Source organism: Oncorhynchus gorbuscha, linkage group LG04 (genome assembly GCF_021184085.1).
Source record: "Oncorhynchus gorbuscha isolate QuinsamMale2020 ecotype Even-year linkage group LG04, OgorEven_v1.0, whole genome shotgun sequence".
Lineage (NCBI taxonomy): Eukaryota > Metazoa > Chordata > Actinopteri > Salmoniformes > Salmonidae > Oncorhynchus > Oncorhynchus gorbuscha.
Window position 1 is genome coordinate 86008059 of NC_060176.1, and position 20651 is coordinate 86028709.

Here is a 20651-nt window from a genome sequence, read left to right on the forward strand (position 1 = left end):
GCGAGATCACACAGTCATCTGGGACAGACATGCCTTCTCTCTTGAGTAGCCCGAACAATGGAGTAGGGTTCAATGATAGGGGAGCGAGATCACACAGTCATCTGGGACAGACATGCCTTCTCTCTTGAGTAGCCTTCTCTCGAACAATGGAGTAGGGTTCAATGATAGGGGAGCGAGATCACACAGTCATCTGGGACAGACATGCCTTCTCTCTTGAGTAGCCCGAACAATGGAGTAGGGTTCAATGATAGGGGAGCGAGATCACACAGTCATCTGGGACAGACATGCCTTCTCTCTTGAGTAGCCCGAACAATGGAGTAGGGTTCAATGATAGGGGAGCGAGATCACACAGTCATCTGGGACAGACATGCCTTCTCTCTTGAGTAGCCCGAACAATGGAGTAGGGTTCAATGATAGGGGAGCGAGATCACACAGTCATCTGGGACAGACATGCCTTCTCTCTTGAGTAGCCCGAACAATGGAGTAGGGTTCAATGATAGGGGAGCGAGATCACACAGTCATCTGGGACAGACATGCCTTCTCTCTTGAGTAGCCCGAACAATGGAGTAGGGTTCAATGATAGGGGAGCGAGATCACACAGTCATCTGGGACAGACATGCCTTCTCTCTTGAGTAGCCCGAACAATGGAGTAGGGTTCAATGATAGGGGAGCGAGATCACACAGTCATCTGGGACAGACATGCCTTCTCTCTTGAGTAGCCCGAACAATGGAGTAGGGTTCAATGATAGGGGAGCGAGATCACACAGTCATCTGGGACAGACATGCCTTCTCTCTTGAGTAGCCCGAACAATGGAGTAGGGTTCAATGATAGGGGAGCGAGATCACACAGTCATCTGGGACAGACATGCCTTCTCTCTTGAGTAGCCCGAACAATGGAGTAGGGTTCAATGATAGGGGAGCGAGATCACACAGTCATCTGGGACAGACATGCCTTCTCTCTTGAGTAGCCCGAACAATGGAGTAGGGTTCAATGATAGGGGAGCGAGATCACACAGTCATCTGGGACAGACATGCCTTCTCTCTTGAGAACAATGGAGTAGGGTTCAATGATAGGGGAGCGAGATCACACAGTCATCTGGGACAGACATGCCTTCTCTCTTGAGTAGCCCGAACAATGGAGTAGGGTTCAATGATAGGGGAGCGAGATCACACAGTCATCTGGGACAGACATGCCTTCTCTCTTGAGTAGAACAATGGAGTAGGGTTCAATGATAGGGGAGCGAGATCACACAGTCATCTGGGACAGACATGCCTTCTCTCTTGAGTAGCCCGAACAATGGAGTAGGGTTCAATGATAGGGAGCGAGATCACACAGTCATCTGGGACAGACATGCCTTCTCTCTTGAGTAGCCCGAACAATGGAGTAGGGTTCAATGATAGGGAGCGAGATCACACAGTCATCTGGGACAGACATGCCTTCTCTCTTGAGTAGCCTGAACAATGGAGTAGGGTTCAATGATAGGGGAGCGAGATCACACAGTCATCTGGGACAGACATGCCTTCTCTCTTGAGTAGCCCGAACAATGGAGTAGGGTTCAATGATAGGGGAGCGAGATCACACAGTCATCTGGGACAGACATGCCTTCTCTCTTGAGTAGCCCGAACAATGGAGTAGGGTTCAATGACAGGGGAGCGAGATCACACAGTCATCTGGGACAGACATGCCTTCTCTCTTGAGTAGAGAACAATGGAGTAGGGTTCAATGATAGGGGAGCGAGATCACACAGTCATCTGGGACAGACATGCCTTCTCTCTTGAGTAGCCCGAACAATGGAGTAGGGTTCAATGATAGGGGAGCGAGATCACACAGTCATCTGGGACAGACATGCCTTCTCTCTTGAGAACAATGGAGTAGGGTTCAATGATAGGGGAGCGAGATCACACAGTCATCTGGGACAGACATGCCTTCTCTCTTGAGTAGCCCGAACAATGGAGTAGGGTTCAATGATAGGGGAGCGAGATCACACAGTCATCTGGGACAGACATGCCTTCTCTCTTGAGTAGCCCGAACAATGGAGTAGGGTTCAATGATAGGGGAGCGAGATCACACAGTCATCTGGGACAGACATGCCTTCTCTCTTGAGTAGCCCGAACAATGGAGTAGGGTTCAATGATAGGGAGCGAGATCACACAGTCATCTGGGACAGACATGCCTTCTCTCTTGAGTAGCCCGAACAATGGAGTAGGGTTCAATGATAGGGGAGCGAGATCACACAGTCATCTGGGACAGACATGCCTTCTCTCTTGAGTAGCCCGAACAATGGAGTAGGGTTCAATGATAGGGGAGCGAGATCACACAGTCATCTGGGACAGACATGCCTTCTCTCTTGAGAACAATGGAGTAGGGTTCAATGATAGGGGAGCGAGATCACACAGTCATCTGGGACAGACATGCCTTCTCTCTTGAGAGAACAATGGAGTAGGGTTCAATGATAGGGAGCGAGATCACACAGTCATCTGGGACAGACATGCCTTCTCTCTTGAGAACAATGGAGTAGGGTTCAATGATAGGGAGCGAGATCACACAGTCATCTGGGACAGACATGCCTTCTCTCTTGAGTAGCCCGAACAATGGAGTAGGGTTCAATGATAGGGGAGCGAGATCACACAGTCATCTGGGACAGACATGCCTTCTCTCTTGAGTAGCCCGAACAATGGAGTAGGGTTCAATGATAGGGGAGCGAGATCACACAGTCATCTGGGACAGACATGCCTTCTCTCTTGAGTAGCCCGAACAATGGAGTAGGGTTCAATGATAGGGGAGCGAGATCACACAGTCATCTGGGACAGACATGCCTTCTCTCTTGAGTAGCCCGAACAATGGAGTAGGGTTCAATGACAGGGGAGCGAGATCACACAGTCATCTGGGACAGACATGCCTTCTCTCTTGAGTAGCCCGAACAATGGAGTAGGGTTCAATGATAGGGAGCGAGATCACACAGTCATCTGGGACAGACATGCCTTCTCTCTTGAGTAGCCCGAACAATGGAGTAGGGTTCAATGATAGGGGAGCGAGATCACACAGTCATCTGGGACAGACATGCCTTCTCTCTTGAGTAGAACAATGGAGTAGGGTTCAATGATAGGGGAGCGAGATCACACAGTCATCTGGGACAGACATGCCTTCTCTCTTGAGAACAATGGAGTAGGGTTCAATGATAGGGGAGCGAGATCACACAGTCATCTGGGACAGACATGCCTTCTCTCTTGAGTAGCCCGAACAATGGAGTAGGGTTCAATGATAGGGGAGCGAGATCACACAGTCATCTGGGACAGACATGCCTTCTCTCTTGAGTAGCCCGAACAATGGAGTAGGGTTCAATGATAGGGGAGCGAGATCACACAGTCATCTGGGACAGACATGCCTTCTCTCTTGAGTAGCCCGAACAATGGAGTAGGGTTCAATGAGGGTTATGGGGAGCGAGATCACACAGTCATCTGGGACAGACATGCCTTCTCTCTTGAGTAGCCCGAACAATGGAGTAGGGTTCAATGACAGGGAGCGAGATCACACAGTCATCTGGGACAGACATGCCTTCTCTCTTGAGTAGCCCGAACAATGGAGTAGGGTTCAATGATAGGGGAGCGAGATCACACAGTCATCTGGGACAGACATGCCTTCTCTCTTGAGTAGCCCGAACAATGGAGTAGGGTTCAATGATAGGGGGAGCGAGATCACACAGTCATCTGGGACAGACATGCCTTCTCTCTTGAGTAGCCCGAACAATGGAGTAGGGTTCAATGACAGGGGAGCGAGATCACACAGTCATCTGGGACAGACATGCCTTCTCTCTTGAGAACAATGGAGTAGGGTTCAATGATAGGGAGCGAGATCACACAGTCATCTGGGACAGACATGCCTTCTCTCTTGAGTAGCCCGAACAATGGAGTAGGGTTCAATGATAGGGGAGCGAGATCACACAGTCATCTGGGACAGACATGCCTTCTCTCTTGAGAACAATGGAGTAGGGTTCAATGATAGGGGAGCGAGATCACACAGTCATCTGGGACAGACATGCCTTCTCTCTTGAGTAGCCCGAACAATGGAGTAGGGTTCAATGATAGGGAGCGAGATCACACAGTCATCTGGGACAGACATGCCTTCTCTCTTGAGTAGCCCGAACAATGGAGTAGGGTTCAATGATAGGGGAGCGAGATCACACAGTCATCTGGGACAGACATGCCTTCTCTCTTGAGTAGCCCGAACAATGGAGTAGGGTTCAATGATAGGGGAGCGAGATCACACAGTCATCTGGGACAGACATGCCTTCTCTCTTGAGTAGCCCGAACAATGGAGTAGGGTTCAATGACAGGGGAGCGAGATCACACAGTCATCTGGGACAGACATGCCTTCTCTCTTGAGTAGCCCGAACAATGGAGTAGGGTTCAATGATAGGGGAGCGAGATCACACAGTCATCTGGGACAGACATGCCTTCTCTCTTGAGAACAATGGAGTAGGGTTCAATGATAGGGGAGCGAGATCACACAGTCATCTGGGACAGACATGCCTGGGACAGACATGCCTTCTTGAGAACAATGGAGTAGGGTTCAATGATAGGGGAGCGAGATCACACAGTCATCTGGGACAGACATGCCTTCTCTCTTGAGAACAATGGAGTAGGGTTCAATGATAGGGGAGCGAGATCACACAGTCATCTGGGACAGACATGCCTTCTCTCTTGAGTAGCCCGAACAATGGAGTAGGGTTCAATGATAGGGGAGCGAGATCACACAGTCATCTGGGACAGACATGCCTTCTCTCTTGAGTAGCCCGAACAATGGAGTAGGGTTCAATGATAGGGGAGCGAGATCACACAGTCATCTGGGACAGACATGCCTTCTCTCTTGAGTAGCCCGAACAATGGAGTAGGGTTCAATGATAGGGGAGCGAGATCACACAGTCATCTGGGACAGACATGCCTTCTCTCTTGAGTAGCCCGAACAATGGAGTAGGGTTCAATGACAGGGGAGCGAGATCACACAGTCATCTGGGACAGACATGCCTTCTCTCTTGAGTAGCCCGAACAATGGAGTAGGGTTCAATGATAGGGGAGCGAGATCACACAGTCATCTGGGACAGACATGCCTTCTCTCTTGAGTAGCCCGAACAATGGAGTAGGGTTCAATGACAGGGGAGCGAGATCACACAGTCATCTGGGACAGACATGCCTTCTCTCTTGAGAACAATGGAGTAGGGTTCAATGATAGGGGAGCGAGATCACACAGTCATCTGGGACAGACATGCCTTCTCTCTTGAGAACAATGGAGTAGGGTTCAATGATAGGGGAGCGAGATCACACAGTCATCTGGGACAGACATGCCTTCTCTCTTGAGTAGCCCGAACAATGGAGTAGGGTTCAATGATAGGGGAGCGAGATCACACAGTCATCTGGGACAGACATGCCTTCTCTCTTGAGTAGCCCGAACAATGGAGTAGGGTTCAATGATAGGGGAGCGAGATCACACAGTCATCTGGGACAGACATGCCTTCTCTCTTGAGTAGCCCGAACAATGGATAGGGTTCAATGATAGGGGAGCGAGATCACACAGTCATCTGGGACAGACATGCCTTCTCTCTTGAGTAGCCCGAACAATGGAGTAGGGTTCAATGACAGGGGAGCGAGATCACACAGTCATCTGGGACAGACATGTCTTCTCTCTTGAGTAGCCCGAACAATGGAGTAGGGTTCAATGATAGGGGAGCGAGATCACACAGTCATCTGGGACAGACATGCCTTCTCTCTTGAGTAGCCCGAACAATGGAGTAGGGTTCAATGACAGGGGAGCGAGATCACACAGTCATCTGGGACAGACATGCCTTCTCTCTTGAGTAGCCCGAACAATGGAGTAGGGTTCAATGATAGGGAGCGAGATCACACAGTCATCTGGGACAGACATGCCTTCTCTCTTGAGAACAATGGAGTAGGGTTCAATGATAGGGGAGCGAGATCACACAGTCATCTGGGACAGACATGCCTTCTCTCTTGAGAACAATGGAGTAGGGTTCAATGATAGGGAGCGAGATCACACAGTCATCTGGGACAGACATGCCTTCTCTCTTGAGAACAATGGAGTAGGGTTCAATGATAGGGAGCGAGATCACACAGTCATCTGGGACAGACATGCCTTCTCTCTTGAGTAGCCCGAACAATGGAGTAGGGTTCAATGATAGGGGAGCGAGATCACACAGTCATCTGGGACAGACATGCCTTCTCTCTTGAGTAGCCCGAACAATGGAGTAGGGTTCAATGATAGGGGAGCGAGATCACACAGTCATCTGGGACAGACATGCCTTCTCTCTTGAGAACAATGGAGTAGGGTTCAATGATAGGGGAGCGAGATCACACAGTCATCTGGGACAGACATGCCTTCTCTCTTGAGAACAATGGAGTAGGGTTCAATGATAGGGAGCGAGATCACACAGTCATCTGGGACAGACATGCCTTCTCTCTTGAGAACAATGGAGTAGGGTTCAATGATAGGGGAGCGAGATCACACAGTCATCTGGGACAGACATGCCTTCTCTCTTGAGAACAATGGAGTAGGGTTCAATGATAGGGGAGCGAGATCACACAGTCATCTGGGACAGACATGCCTTCTCTCTTGAGAACAATGGAGTAGGGTTCAATGATAGGGGAGCGAGATCACACAGTCATCTGGGACAGACATGCCTTCTCTCTTGAGTAGCCCGAACAATGGAGTAGGGTTCAATGATAGGGGAGCGAGATCACACAGTCATCTGGGACAGACATGCCTTCTCTCTTGAGTAGCCCGAACAATGGAGTAGGGTTCAATGACAGGGGAGCGAGATCACACAGTCATCTGGGACAGACATGTCTTCTCTCTTGAGTAGCCCGAACAATGGAGTAGGGTTCAATGATAGGGGAGCGAGATCACACAGTCATCTGGGACAGACATGCCTTCTCTCTTGAGTAGCCCGAACAATGGAGTAGGGTTCAATGATAGGGGAGCGAGATCACACAGTCATCTGGGACAGACATGCCTTCTCTCTTGAGAACAATGGAGTAGGGTTCAATGATAGGGGAGCGAGATCACACAGTCATCTGGGACAGACATGCCTTCTCTCTTGAGAACAATGGAGTAGGGTTCAATGATAGGGGAGCGAGATCACACAGTCATCTGGGACAGACATGCCTTCTCTCTTGAGAACAATGGAGTAGGGTTCAATGATAGGGGAGCGAGATCACACAGTCATCTGGGACAGACATGCCTTCTCTCTTGAGTAGAACAATGGAGTAGGGTTCAATGATAGGGGAGCGAGATCACACAGTCATCTGGGACAGACATGCCTTCTCTCTTGAGAACAATGGAGTAGGGTTCAATGATAGGGAGCGAGATCACACAGTCATCTGGGACAGACATGTCTTCTCTCTTGAGAACAATGGAGTAGGGTTCAATGATAGGGGAGCGAGATCACACAGTCATCTGGGACAGACATGTCTTCTCTCTTGAGAACAATGAGTAGGGTTCAATGATAGGGAGAACAATGGAGTAGGGTTCAATGATAGGGGAGCGAGATCACACAGTCATCTGGGACAGACATGTCTTCTCTCTTGAGAACAATGGAGTAGGGTTCAATGATAGGGGAGCGAGATCACACAGTCATCTGGGACAGACATGCCTTCTCTCTTGAGAACAATGGAGTAGGGTTCAATGATAGGGGAGCGAGATCACACAGTCATCTGGGACAGACATGCCTTCTCTCTTGAGAACAATGGAGTAGGGTTCAATGATAGGGGAGCGAGATCACACAGTCATCTGGGACAGACATGCCTTCTCTCTTGAGAACAATGGAGTAGGGTTCAATGATAGGGAGCGAGATCACACAGTCATCTGGGACAGACATGTCTTCTCTCTTGAGAACAATGGAGTAGGGTTCAATGATAGGGGAGCGAGATCACACAGTCATCTGGGACAGACATGCCTTCTCTCTTGAGAACAATGGAGTAGGGTTCAATGATAGGGGAGCGAGATCACACAGTCATCTGGGACAGACATGCCTTCTCTCTTGAGAACAATGGAGTAGGGTTCAATGATAGGGAGCGAGATCACACAGTCATCTGGGACAGACATGTCTTCTCTCTTGAGAACAATGGAGTAGGGTTCAATGATAGGGGAGCGAGATCACACAGTCATCTGGGACAGACATGTCTTCTCTCTTGAGAACAATGGAGTAGGGTTCAATGATAGGGGAGCGAGATCACACAGTCATCTGGGACAGACATGTCTTCTCTCTTGAGAACAATGGAGTAGGGTTCAATGATAGGGGAGCGAGATCACACATGTCTTCTCATGGAGTAGGGTTCGACGTTAACAATGGAACAGCTGAGTCGGAGTTGAAGTTGGAGCCGCAATCGAGATTAGTAGCTGTCGATTCATAGTTCAAAAATACTTGGCGGTCATAGGTCATGGTGTGAGCTTTCTGGACGGAAAAATAATAAGGATAAACATTAAAAAAGTCACAAAATAGAAAAGTCGGGTTGGAGCACGTATGTTTCCTGAATAAGGTAAGACAGTTGTACTAATCCCAGCAAGCCATTTATAAGTTATATTCTTTAAAATCAAAGGATACATTTCATTATTTGAAATAACTGAACATTGCTGGAAAAATTTGACTGTGGCTTTTTAAAGTTACTATCCAGATCAAAAACCTGGATGAACCCCTAAATATGTTACTGTCCAAATGCTCTGCGTTATATTAACCAGGCAACCAACCTTTGGCAAACACATATACAAATGCTACATATATCTATTAAAATGTAAATATCTAATGTTGCACTCAAAGATGTCTAAACAATACTGTATATTTATTTTTGCTTTTATTTATTAAGGTTAGTCTAATTCTGATCCGTTCACATCAGGAGGCAAAACACAGACAACTGTAGTTTTTGTTAAACCACATCTACAAAGTATATACATTATAATGCATCAGTACAATTGTAATGATAAAATAAATCAAAGTAGGCTAATTATTTCAATATATATATATTTTAAATAACTGCCATTAAGCTATATATTTTTGGACTATAATATAATACAACAGATAAACAATAAGTATATAATATACGTGTTTTCAAAGTGGTGTAAGAGATGTAGCTACTATGTAATAATATATGTCCAACCCTTTTCCATCACAGAGGGAAGAAATGTCACAACAATGAACTCTGATCAACCCTGCTGTTTGAATTCAGGTTAAGCCTTAAAGCCCCCATTAAGTATGTTTTATGTTATTTTTAAATCATCACTGAATGTCTAATTAATCTCTGGGGGTGTTTATTTCATGAAAAAAACTCTAACTATATTTTGTAGCATTTATTTGCCTGAGCCTCCTTTTTCCATTGAAATGCTCATTCTGATTGTATGGGCGTGTTGATACAGATGTAAATATATTTACATACACAGCCCTGATTGGTGATTGAAATGCTCATTCTGATTGTATGGGCGTGTTGATACAAATGTAAATATATTTACATACACAGCCCTGATTGGTGATTGAAATGCTCATTCTGATTGTATGGGCGTGTTGATACAAATGTAAATATATTTACATACACAGCCCTGATTGGTGATTGAAATGCGTGTTGATACAAATGTAAATATATTTCTGATTGTATGGGCGTGTTGATACAAATGTAAATATATTTTACTGATTGGTGATTGAAATACACAGCCCTGATTGGTGATTGAAATGCTCATTCTGATTGTATGGGCGTGTTGATACAAATGTAAATATATTTACATACACAGCCCTGATTGGTGATTGAAATGCTCATTCTGATTGTATGGGCGTGTTGATACAAATGTAAATATATTTACATACACAGCCCTGATTGGTGATTGATATATATTTTTAAAGCTCTTACACTAAAAGGGCATTATCATAATTTTCACAACTTCAGAGTGTTATTTTGACCTCATAGTGTGGAAATATCATAAATAAAATCTGTCAATTATGTTTTTGCCTGCACTGCCCCTTTAATATAACAGACTGTAGAAGCCATAGTAAATTATAGCTGGTAATAATGATGGCTAGTTGACCATTGGCAGATCCTGTGAGGATCAGTTGGTGAAGCATGTTGCTTGCAATGCCAAGGGTTAGGAGTTAAAGTCTTGTTGGGGCCACACATAATAAGGGCTTTGGATGAAAATGTCTGCAAATGGCATTATTATATTATTCAATCTCTGTCCTATAGCACCACCTAGCTGTATAATTGAACCCTAACGGCCTATTCATTAATCTACACACATCTTCCAACATAGCTCTGACTGTGGATTGAAGTTGTTTATATTTTAGGTATTGAATAACAAGCATAGTTTATTCAATAGGCCTAGTAGTTTTGTCACAATCCTGAGTTAGTATTTCAGTCCAATGACACTTGGCTTGGTTAAGGGATGAGGCTGGAGAAATGTCACACCTCTCAAATTCCTAGACCGAGATTAGGTTGGTGTAAGCGGTGTGAAATGGCTAGTTAGCGGGGTGCGCACTAACAGCGCTTCAATCAGTGACGTCACTCGCGCTGAGATCTTGAAGTAGTTGTTCCCCTTACTCTGCAAGGACCATGGCTTCTGTGGAGCGATGGGTAACGATGCTTTGAGGGTGGCTGTTGTCTATGTGTGCAGAGGGTCCCTGGTTCGAGCCAGGAGAGAGACGGATACAATCATGTTACAGATGGAATGGCTGACAGTCCATGAGAACCCGAATTAGATGTTGTAACATATTTTGATCTAAAACCTGAGCTGTTGATTTTACAACTAATGGCAACAAAAATATAAACAATTGAGTAAAACTACCTTATTGCTGGTTATTATGGAATTAGATAAACTAATTCCTCAGTTCTATTCTTCAAGAATCAGTGAGTATAGAATTGGATGAAATTGACCACAGACCAACTACATCAGGAGATTGGTTGAGCCATAAAGGGCTTATGAAATTGGACTCTATTCTACCACCGTGTGGTCAGGAGAGGAAACACACTTCCATAATATCAGGGTTACGCAAGTGCATAAGGACTTTGGGTATTTTACATTTACGTCATTTAGCAGACGCTCTTATCCACAGCGACTTCAAACATCATACTTTTTTTAATCATACTGATCCCCCATTGGAATTGAACTTACCACCGTGGCATTGCAAGCTCCACCCACTGAGCAGGTTATTTTCTCAGAAGCCCCATCTATGTCAAACATCAAATATCATTATTGCGCAATCAATAATTCAATTCGCTAACAATTTAACAAAAAACAATCTAGTAACATTTTAGTTGCCCTAGGGTTATATAACCCTGCTACTAAAAAACATTTAAAATAGCCAATTTTTTATGCTGCTACAAAAACAGCCTTATTCTAAAATGTATTGTTTTTGTACTAAAACACCACATTTATAATATGCCTTATTTAGCCATTGTACTAAAACACATTTATAATAGCCTATATTTAAACCTGCTACTAAAATAATACATTTATAATAGGCTCTCTTTAGCCCCACTACTAAACACATTTATAGTAGGCAATATTTAGACAAGCACAAGGACAGGTGAAACAGATCAGGGTGTGACAAAAACATTTCTAATAGGCTATATTTAACCCTGCTACTAAAACACAGTTATAATAGAATGTAGTTAACCCTGCTACTAAAACACCACATTTATAATAGCCTACACTGCCGTTCAAAAGTTGGGTCACTTAGAAATTCCTTTTTTAAAAAGAAAAGCACATTTTTTGTTCATTAAAATAACATCAAATTTATCAGAAATACAGTGTAGACATTGTTAATGTTGTAAATGACTATTGTAGCTGGAAACGGCAGATTTTTTATGGCATATCTACATAGGCGTACAGAGGCCCATTATCAGCCAGCATCACTCCTGTGTTCCAATGGACATTGTGTTAGCTAATCCATTTTCATTTTATCGCATGGATTAGCTTTCCTTTCTCAGAACAAGAATAGACTGAAGAGTTTCAGAAGAAAGGTCTTTGCTTCTAGCCTTTTTGAGGCTGTAATCGAACCCACAAATGCTGATGCTCCAGATACTCAACTAATCTAAAGAAGACCAGTTTTATTACTTCTTTAAATCAGAACAACAGTTTTCGGCTGTGCTAACATAATTGCAAAAGGGTTTTCTAATGATCAATTAGGCTTTTAAAATGATCAACTTGGAATAGCTAACACAACGTGCCATTGTAACACAGGAGTGATGGTTGCTGATAATGGGCCTCTGTACGCCTATGTAGATATTCCATTGTAACACAGGAGTGATGGTTGCTGATAATGGGCCTCTGTACGCCTATGTAGATATTCCATAACACAAAAAATCTGCCATTTCCAGCTACAATAGTCATTTACAACATTAACAATGTTACACTGTATTTCTGATACATTTGATGTTATTTTAATGGACAGAAAATGTGCTTTTCTTTAAAAAACAAGGAAATGTCTAAGTGTCCACAAACTTTTGAACGGTAGTGTATATTTAACCCTGCTACTCAGCCTTATTCTAAAATGTTTAATAATGTTTTCCCCCCTCAATCAACACACAATACCCATAATCTACAAAGCAAAAACTTGTTTTTAGAAATTGTGCAAATGTATACTTTTTTAAAATGAAATATTTACATACGTTTTTAGAACCTTTACTCGGTACTTTGTTGAAGAACCATTGGCAGCGATTACAGCCTCAAGTCTTCTTGGGTATTACACTACAAGCTTGGCTCACCTGTATTTGGGGAGTTTCTCCCATTCTTCTCTGCAGATCCTCTCAAGCTCTGTCAGGTTCGATGGGAAGCGCCACTGCACAGCTGTTTTCAGGTCTCTTCAGAGATGTTCAATCGGGTTCAAGTCCGGCTCTGGTTGGGACACTCAAGGACATTCAGAGACTTGTCCCAAAGCCAATCCTGTATTGTCTTGGCTGTGTGCCTTGGGTTATTGTCCTGCTGGAAGGAGAATCTTCACCCCAGTCTGAGGTAGTGAGCACTCTGGAGCAGGTTTTCATAAAGTATGTCTCTGTACTTTGCTCAAATCATCTTTCCCTCGATCCTGACTAGTCTCCCAGTCACTGCCGCTGAAAAACATCCCCTCAGCATGATGTTGCCACCACCATGCTTCACCGTAGGGATGGTGCCAGGTTTTCTTCAGATGTGACACTTGGCATTCAGGCCAAAGAGTTCAAACTTGGTTTCATCAGACCAGAGAATCTTGTTTCTCATGGTCTGAGAGTCCTTTAGGTGCATTTTGGAAAACTCCAAGCGGGCTGTCATGTACCTTTTACTGAGGAGTGGCTTCCGTCTGGCCACTCTACCATAAAGGCCTGATTGGAGTGCTGCAGAGATGGCTGTCCTTCTGGAAAGTTCGCTCATGTCCACAGAGGAACTCTGGAACTCTGTCAGAGTGACCATCGGCTTCTTGGTCACCTCCTTGACCAAGCCATTCTCCCCTGATTGCTCAGTTTGGCTGAATGGCCAGGTCTAGGAGGAGGTTCAAAACTTCTACCATTTAAGAATGATGGAGGCCACTGTGTTCTTGGGGACCATCAATGCTGTAGAAATGTGTTGGTACCCTTCCCCAGAGCTGTGGCTCAACACAATCCTGTCTTTGTGCTCTACGGACAATTCCTTTGACCTCATGCCTTGGTTTATGCTCTGACATGCACTGTCAACTGTGGGACCTTGTGTAGACAGGTGTGTGCCTTTCCAAATCATGTCCAATCAATTGGATTTACCACAGGTGGACTCCAATCAAGTTGCAAAAACATCTCAAGGATGATCAATGGAAACAGGATGCAACTGAGCTCAATTTCAAGTCTCATACTAAAGGGTCTGAATACTTGCTAAATTAATATTTTAATTGGGCTATGTGAGAGAGAGAGAGAGAGAGAGAGAGAGAGAGAGAGAGAGAGAGAGAGAGAGAGAGAGAGAGAGAGAGAGAGAGTTGTGCCAATTCCCTTCAACTGGTTTCATGATTTTGGGTCGCAGACAATTTTACATGACATTTTAGTCATTTATCAGACACTCTTATCCAGAGTGACTTACGGTTAGTTCACTCATCTCGTGAGACAACCACATCACAGTCGTAGCAATATAATTTTCCCTCAATACAGAAGTTATCAGCTGAGTGCTGGTAGATGGTTGAGAGCTTGAGAACGGAATCTAATTAATTTAATTGTCATATTGTATTGTTGATCAATAAGGCCTAACAATGAATGTAAAACATATCCTAATTGCCTATATTTGCATCCCCAATTTCTTGGAACAGAGCAATATAGGACTCTGACCATAGACCAGAACCATATAGGACTCTGACTTAGACTAGAACCATATAGGACTCTGACTTAGACCAGAACCATATAGGACTCTGACTTAGACCAGAGCAACATAGGACTCTGACTTAGACTAGAACCATATTGGACTCTGACTTAGACCAGAACCACATAGGACTCTGACTTAGACCAGAGCAACATAGGACTCTGACTTAGACCAGAACCATATAGGACTCTGATTTAGACTAGAACCACATAGGACTCTGACTTAGACCAGAGCAACATAGGACTCTGACTTAGACCAGAGCAACATAGGACTCTGACTTAGACTAGAGCAACATAGGACTCTGACTTAGACCAGAACCATATAGGACTCTGACTTAGACCAGAGCAACATAGGACTCTGACTTAGACCAGAGCAACATAGGACTCTGACTTAGACTAGAGCAACATAGGACTCTGACTTAGACCAGAGCAACATAGGACTCTGACTTAGACCAGAGCAACATAGGACTCTGACTTAGACCAGAGCAACATAGGACTCTGACTTAGACCAGAACCATATTGGACTCTGACTTAGACCAGAACCACATAGGACTCTGACTTAGACCAGAACCATATTGGACTCTGACTTAGACCAGAACCACATAGGACTCTGACTTAGACCAGAACCACATAGGACTCTGACTTAGACTAGAACCATATTGGACTCTGACTTAGACTAGAGCAACATAGGACTCTGACTTAGACTAGAGCAACATAGGACTCTGACTTAGACTAGAGCAACATAGGACTCTGACTTAGACTAGAGCAACATAGGACTCTGACTTAGACCAGAGCAACATAGGACTCTGACTTAGACTAGAGCAACATAGGACTCTGACTTAGACCAGAGCAACATAGGACTCTGACTTAGACTAGAGCAACATAGGACTCTGACTTAGACCAGAACCACATAGGACTCTGACCATAGACCAGAACCATATAGGCCACCCTGTAAATAGGACTCTGGTTCTGACTTGGTCCGCAAAACATTTGATTGCCCTCCACTAAGTCAACAAGCCTTTGGTGTGAGTGTGTGAACGGTGTGTGTGTCTGTGTGCACGGTGTGTGTATGTGTGCATGAGAGTTTAGGGCCCACGTCATATGGAGACAATTGATGTCTGGTTAGTGATCAACCTTTAGCAGAGCTAATTAACATAACATGGCTATGTCTATACCATGATCATGTTACTGTTTACTGCGTGAGCCCTAAAATGTAAATCTATCTCGGACAAGGTGACTTTCATCAATATATTAGGCTCCCTGTGCAAGGCAGGTAATCCACTGGTCCCCGGGGACCGATGATGTGGATGTCCATTAAGGCAGCCCTCAGCAACGTTCTGATTCAGAAGGGTTGAATGGGGAAGACACATTTCAGATGAATACATTCAGTTAGGTATTCTCTAGGTATCCCCCTTTCCCTTTATTAGTGTTACAGCTGTGGTAATACCATTACAGCTGTAGTAATACCATTACAGCTGTAGTAGTACCATTACAGCTGTAGTAATACCATTACAGCTGTAGTAATACCATTACAGCTGTGGTAATACCATTACAGCTGTAGTAATACCATTACAGCTGTGGTAATACCATTACAGCTGTAGTAATACCATTACAGCATTACAGTGGTAATACCATTACAGCTGTGGTAACCATTACAGCTGTAGTAATACCATTACAGCTGTGGTAATACCATTACAGCTGTAGTAATACCATTACAGCTGTAGTAATACCATTACAGCTGTGGTAATACCATTACAGCAGTAATACCATTACAGCTGTGGTAATACCATTACAGCTGTAGTAATACCATTACAGCTGTAGTAATACCATTACAGCAGTGTAGTAATACCATTACAGCTGTGGTAATACCATTACAGCTGTAGTAATACCATTACAGCTGTAGTAATACAGCTGTAGTAATACCATTACAGCTGTAGTAATACCATTACAGCTGTAGTAATACCATTACAGCTGTAGTAATACCATTACAGCTGTGGTAATACCATTACAGCTGTAGTAATACCATTACAGCTGTGGTAATACCATTACAGCTGTGGTAATACCATTACAGCTGTAGTAATACCATTACAGCTGTAGTAATACCATTACAGCTGTGGTAATACCATTAATACCATTACAGCTGTGGTAATACCATTACAGCTGTGGTAATACCATTACAGCTGTGGTAATACCATTACAGCTGTGGTAATACCATTACAGCTGTGGTAATACCATTACAGCTGTAGTAATACCATTACAGCTGTAGTAATACCATTACAGCTGTAGTAATACCATTACAGCTGTGGTAATACCATTACAGCTGCAGTAATACAGCTGTGGTTACCATTACAGCTGCAGTAATACCATTACAGCTGTAGTAATACCATTACAGCTGTGGTAATACCATTACAGCTGTAGTAATACCATTACAGCTGTAGTAATACCATTACAGCTGTGGTAATACCATTACAGCTGTGGTAATACCATTACAGCTGTGGTAATACCATTACAGCTGGTAATACATTACATTACCATTACAGCTGTAGTAATACCATTACAGCTGTAGTAATACCATTACAGCTGTGGTAATACCATTACAGCTGTGGTAATACCATTACAGCTGTGGTAATACCATTAGCAGCTGTGTAGTAATACCATTACAGCTGTAGTAATACCATTACAGCTGTGGTAATACCATTACAGCTGTGGTAATAATTACAGCCATTACAGCTGTAATACCATTACAGCTGTGGTAATACCATTACAGTAATATCATTACAGCTGTAGTGCATTCACCATTACAGCTGTGGAACAGCCACTTTACAATACCATTACAGCTGTAGTAATACCATTACAGCTGTAGTAATACCATTACAGCTGTGGTAATACCATTACAGCTGTAGTAATACCATTACAGCTGTGGTAATACCATTACAGCTGTAGTAATACCATTACAGCTGTAGTAATACCATTACAGCTGTGGTAATACCATTACAGCTGTAGTAATACCATTACAGCTGTAGTAATACCATTACAGCTGTGGTAATACCATTACAGCTGTAGTAATACCATTACAGCTGTAGTAATACCATTACAGCTGTAGAAATATCATTATAGCTGTGGTAATACCATTACAGCTGTGGTAATACCGTTACATCTGACTATCTATTAAAACCTTTCGTTAACCCTTTCAATTTACTCTCAGATTCAAAAATGCTAATTACCATCAAAGCAGATGTGATGCAACACTTCAAATCCCCTGCCAGCTCCTACACATCCATCTCTGGCTGACCCCTTGGCTAACAGGTAGTGTCCATTTAAAGATTCACACCATTATTAAGCCTACACAAAACACAGCCCTTATTCTAAGTGTTTCTAAAGTCCCCTATGGGGAGAAATGAATGGTGGAAAAACTATTTGAACTATTTCCCTGTTTGTCCGCTAGGTTTTATGGGCATTATGACTCATACTGTGGTACTCTATTGATGGCTACAAGAACCATTTGTCAGTAGTTATCTTGGCCAAAAGGTTCTGCAACCAAATACTAGCTCCGGGGTGACGATCATTTTGTCCATGCCATTTGTCTTCATTTTCTGAATTAAAATGGTAAACTTAGTTTTCAAAAATAAAAGATCTGTCCAGATCTGTAAACACTTGTAAGATATTCAGACACAACATGTGTCTGACTACCTATGGAGGAGGGCAGGAAGATCTGATCACAATCAAATCACAATGTGTCTGACTACCTATGGAGGAGGGCAGGAAGATCTGATCACAATCAAATCACAATGTGTCTTTTAATCATCTACACCTGTCTGAAAATGTGGACACAATCAGAATGTGGTCAAGATCAGGACAAAGGATGCAAGTTAGAACCAGGTATAAACTGGGACATAGTCAGGCTCTTACTGGAACCCTGATTTCATTCATTCCATAGAAATAGAATTAGCAGAATTTTATGAAACATTTTGAATTTTACGAGGCCTAACAACACACATGATGTTGAATGTCTGTTTGATTTCCCAATGCACATCTCTGATCTGAAAAATGAACTCACCACATCAACAGTCGGAACCAAGGCCATGAATAAAATGTGTCTTATTTGGTCTAATAGAGAAAACCCAAAGAGAGTATATTTCCTTTTGGGAGCGAAGAGGTTACATAGATCGGACCTCTGTTAAGACACCCGGCGCTCATATTGGGTCATCTAATCTGTTTGGAAGACACTGTGACCGGCTACATCAAAGCATTCCTGCCGGGGAAATGGCACCCTGGGCAGTGCTAAGGTAGAGGCGGTCATAACCCTGATAATAAATTAGAAAATAGGAGAGAGTGGCAAGCTGCACCTGCATAGCCCCAATGACGGATTCACCACATGTTGGGAGGGAGGCCTGTGTGAATGCTCAGGGAATGGCAGGTCTCAACAATGGAAAAACTGGACAACAAGTTAAGTTACAAACTGCAGTCAAAACACTCTCTGGCAGCCAAAAGGTTCCACTGAAATGAGTAGGCTAGGCATGGTCGCTTCATATCCAATTCTTCTTCTCTGTTTTCATGTAGGCCAAATGTTACCCATTTCCCAAAACACACTCTTAATTTGGAATATATCATATGAAAATACATTTTGTATTTTTTGTTTTTCTCATTAAAAAAAAGTCTAGCCAATATTTCCCGTCTGCACTTTCAGAGAAATGATTTAAGCCTAATCCTCCCATTTAGTATTAATCAGATCACGTATTATACCTTATGTGCAGCCTATAACCTATATAGGACTAGCCAAGGAAAACTGATAGAACTAAAGAAAATGTTCATCTATAATAAAAAATGGACTGTCTTCCAGCTGCCACAGATGATTTCATCATCATGTTTATGTTCTTTCATTATTTTTGCAACATTTTAGGCAACGCAAAAAAGGAACATCCTTTTGAAATCCAATTCCTTGTTGGTTCTGATCTAGACCTTTATGTACAAAAGCCTCATCTTTTTCCAAGGCCCCTCATTGTGGGGATGATTGATAAAAAGGTGTCTCTCATATGGCCGTATAGGCTTCTGTGGACCCCAAAACAGGCCTAGGCCTTCAGTATGTAGCACATTCCTGCAGTCAAATGACCAAATTGGCCTCTCTGGCCTCATGGGTGGAATGTTCACATTTTTCAGAATGAATAAACATTTAAAATCTGGTTTCTATGTCAAACGGTTTTGTTCAATTTCAGTCTTACGAAGTTTAATATTGGGATGCAAACTCAAAATGTAATACATTTCAACTCTATATCTGACATGGTACAGGTGCCTTATTTTTGAAGGCCAATAACCATGTGTGTGAGGTTTATATTTTTGTTTAAAAGTTGATATGTTAAAGACGTCCAAGAAACACTGTGTGACCCTGATTTAGCCCACTGCAGTAAAACACTTAAACGTTGTCCAATCTATTTTAATGACCAATTCAACACGTTTGTTTCCTTGAATTGTTCTATTCATGGAGGCACCATATTGAAGGAAACAGCTTCAACAACTTTTTATATGGCCCTAAAAATAAAATCCCAATTAGTCAGATGTATTGATCTACAACAGAAGCGTCTGAAACACGCGTCTAATCGATCTCCGAATGAGGCCCCTCTCCCCTGGTATCTCCCGCAGTCAACTATGTTCCTATTGTTCGGTGTCACATTACAGCATCCTCAACAGATCCCTAACCGACTGGTTCTCATGGAGCTAACCCGCTAGGTCATCAGACTGGTAAACAGCCATTACTAACAGAGAGGCTGCTGCCAACATACAGACTCAAATCTCTGGCCACTTTAATAAATTGACTTAATAAAGGTATCTCTAGTCACCTTAAATAACGCCACTTTAATGTTTACATATTCTACATTACTCATCTCATATGTATATACTGTATTCTATACTATCTACTGCATCTTGCCTATTCCGTTCGGCCATCGCTCATTCATATATTTATTTGTTAGATTACTTGTTAGATATTACTGCAAAGTCGGAAGTAGAAGCACAAGCATTTCGCTACATTCGCATTCACATATGCTAACCATATTTGTGACCAATAAAATTTGATTTGAATGGATTTATATATTCCTATAGGATGTCACATTTAAGTTGCAATTTATATTGAAACACCAGCCATGAATCTGTAGGGTGACATCGTGAAGATTTCTTCTCACGTCGCCGCCTGTGTATCATACTACAACTCCAAGGTCTGTAGGGCTGGACAGGCAGGCAGTGAGAGTGTTCTCTAGTCCCGCATACCGACCGACACGGTGTTTTCACAGACTCGTTTGTTGTGTCAACTTTATAAT